We start from the raw sequence: 3,215 nt of genomic DNA on the forward strand, positions 1-3,215 counted from the left end.
AGAATGTCAAGCATCACTTCCAGTAACAGGAAAAGAATCCACCGCCTTTAATTTTTACATCTAATTGACTTCAGTTCAGGTGTAGTCAAATGTATATTATTTCTTAAATTGACACCTTCCATTTAAGAGGTCTTATTTTATATGTGTCAGAGTCACAGGTGTGAAATTAGTCACTGGGAAGGCTAACTGTTCCAGATTCTTTTGACCTTATGGCTGGAGGGAATTTAATTGTAACCTCCTAAAAAGAAAGGAATTCTGGCCACTAGGGAAGATGATTACATGGTCATTGACAATGTGAACTTGAATGGCTACATTAGCTCTTTAATTATAATGAATCAAGAAGAAACATTAAAGGTTGGAAAGGAGGCACCTGGTAGGGGATAATGACAGGTAGTTATGCAAATGGTATCAACACTTACAGAATGAAGAGACTGGAGCTTCTTTGAGCCAGTTTGAAGATTTCAGCCAAGAGAAGTGCAAAACTCACAAAAGGTTCAGTGTCATTAAAACTACTCTGTCAAGTGGCACACTTCTATTCAGTAAACTGCAAGCTGGGGTTTTTCTTGGCTAGGAAGGTGGCTCTGTTGTCTTGTCTCCCTTGAATTTTTCATGCTAATTTTTTTCCTTCTTTTTTTTTCTTCCTTTTTTTTCTTTTTTTCTTTTTTAGTCTGTGTCTTTCTATGTTGCCCAGGCTGGGCTTGAGCTTCTGAGCTCATGTGATCCTCCTGCCTCTGCATCCCGAATAGCTGAGATCACAGGCATATGCTCTTCATGATAATTTAGTATTAGTTCCCTTAAATGTGAATGGAGGGGGAAAGGAAAATAAAATAGCTGAAATCAATTGAGTATATCAAAAGCTCGCAGTAACCAAGTTTTCTTCATATAAGTTCTCACAATTAAAAAAAATTGTTTTGTTTTTGTTTTTTAGTCTTAGCTCTGGCTTTAACTTCTATCATCTCAAAGCACCTAGGGCTCTTCTTAATGCACAGAACACACTCATTAAGACTAAATAAATAAATTAATGATAGAAGGAATGGATAATTATGTGAACATGAATGTTAGAAAGGAGAAATAAAAGCAACTCAAAATGAAATTAAAGGAAACAGATTCAGTATTAGATCTCAATTTACGTACCTTTTATAACACTAAAAGTAGATGTATTTCTTGGAATTCTTTAAAGAAAATCTGTTGAGAACAATTGTGAGATCATCATTTTTAGTCAGAGATGACTTAATTAAGGTAAGGATATATAAACAGCTTTTACCACCCACAGGCAAAGTACTGTTGTTTGTCAGAATAATGAAACTGGTTTCTGTTTATAGAAAACCAGACGGTCCTCATTGGAGTTCCTTCTTCTAAACAATGAAAAAACATGCCCCTGTGAAAAAATACGTTTTCTTAGGATGTTGAATCATTACCTTGGGTGGTATGTTTAGGGAGAGAACAGTTATTCCTCACTGCTAATGCTTCCTTCCATGTGGCTAGAACTTCTGTTAGAATCATTTCCCTCTGCCTCCCTTGTTACTTCTCTCCGGGGAAAGATGTTTTATTTGATATGAAAATTTGGGAGAAGACACTGAGCCTCACCCTCTTCTCCAGTGCCATCCTGCCCGTAAGAAGCCCACATTATTGGTTCCTCTAGGCCAGTCTTCTCAAAATGTGTTCTTGGGCCAACAGTACCAGCACCTGGAGACATGAGAATTTGTTACATAAATGCCAAAGATGGCCTGTGTATATTGGGCCTATTATTTACTCCCTCACAGGAGGCTGGGAGCAGTGAGCTCAAAAGCCCAGCAGTGCCAAACTCAATGTTTCCACACCCAGTTGTTTTAAACGTAGCCCAGATAAGTAGGTTCTTAGCCATTTAGATACTTTTTGTTTTGCCTACCCTGTGAAACTGCACCTGACATCTGCTAGCCGTTGATAGGAGAAATCCTGCATCTATACCAAGACTCCTAACTCTGCTACCCTTGGGAGCTCATTGACCCAGAGACTCTGCCGGGCTGCTGAGGGTACCACTTAGTAATTGTAGTTCTCCCCTCTGATTCCCTTTCTCTCGGGAGTTCCCTTGTCCTCCTTCTCTTCAGAATGGTCTCATGCTCTGAGAAACTTCCGCCAGGAGCAGACTTCTCAGTGTCACCCAAATAAAGCTTGCTGTGCGTTACTGCCCCCTCATGGTCACATCATTTCATCAGCCCCCAAACCCCTGGAACTCACTCCAGAATTCCACATTTTCTGATTTTACCTCAGATCTATCGGATCAGAAACTCTTGGGTCGGGCCCAGTAATCTGTATTTTAATAAGCCTGGCAGATGATTCTGTTGCCTATGGGAGTCTGAGAACAACTGCCTCAAGTTTTATAGGGGAGGGCCCCAGTGGGGAGGCCTACAGCTCTTCAGTATATGTGCTGTGACCTGACAGGTAAGTTTCTGTATTACTTATCTGTTGCTGTGTAACAAATTGCCCCCAAAACTTAGTGGCTTAAAACCACAAACATTTACTATCTCACAGTTTTTGTGGGTTGAGAATTTAGAAGCAGTTTAGAGAAGTGGTTCTGCTCAGGCTTTCTCATGTGGGTATAGTCAAGGGGGTTGGGGCTTCAGTCATCTGGGGGCTTGCGGGCTGGATGATCTGCTTCCAAGGTGTCTCAGTCACGTGGCTGTTGGCAGGAGGCCTCAGTTCCTCATCATAAGAGTGCCTCCACAGGGCTGCTTGGGTAACCTCATGACCTGGCAGCTGGCTTCCCTCAGAGAGAGAGAGATCCATAAGAGAGCAAGACAAGTCATAATGTCTTTTGTGACCTAGCCTTAGAAGTCACATTTGTCATTTTCACAGTATCCTATTAGTCCTATGAGTCAGCCATATATAGCATGGAACAGGGCTACACAAGGACATGAATACCAGGTGGCAGGCATCACTGGGCCGTCTCTCTAAATCAGGAATGAAACATTGGCAACCTGTGTCTCCCAAACATGATATGTCTCAATCATCAAAAGTTAATATTTTACTTCTGTTTATGCCCATGCCTCATTTGATTGGGGAAAAGCAATGTTTTTTACTAACCACCTCAAAATCCAACATATAAAAATTATAAATCATGGTGACCTCTTTTTGAATAAACTGTTGATAACTAATAACATATATAATCTTTAATATATATCTTTAATCTTTTATATCTATCTTTATATATCTCAATATATCTTTAATCTTTATAT

The 3,215-nt window shown here is 40.0% G+C and overlaps 1 long non-coding RNA gene across 1 annotated transcript; it reads right to left on the bottom strand.

Annotated features, from left to right (window-relative positions):
* Positions 1 to 300: 300 nt before the first annotated feature.
* Positions 301 to 2,748, bottom strand: LOC129011287 (uncharacterized). Its single transcript, XR_008493306.2, has 4 exons — positions 2,510 to 2,748; positions 1,588 to 1,686; positions 1,135 to 1,185; positions 301 to 793 (listed from the first exon to the last, which is right to left on the bottom strand). It is a non-coding gene; the product is annotated as an uncharacterized LOC129011287 (long non-coding RNA).
* Between the last annotated feature and the right edge of the window lie 467 nt (positions 2,749 to 3,215).

This window comes from Pongo pygmaeus, chromosome 14 (genome assembly GCF_028885625.2).
Source record: "Pongo pygmaeus isolate AG05252 chromosome 14, NHGRI_mPonPyg2-v2.0_pri, whole genome shotgun sequence".
Classification (NCBI taxonomy): Eukaryota; Metazoa; Chordata; class Mammalia; order Primates; family Hominidae; genus Pongo; species Pongo pygmaeus.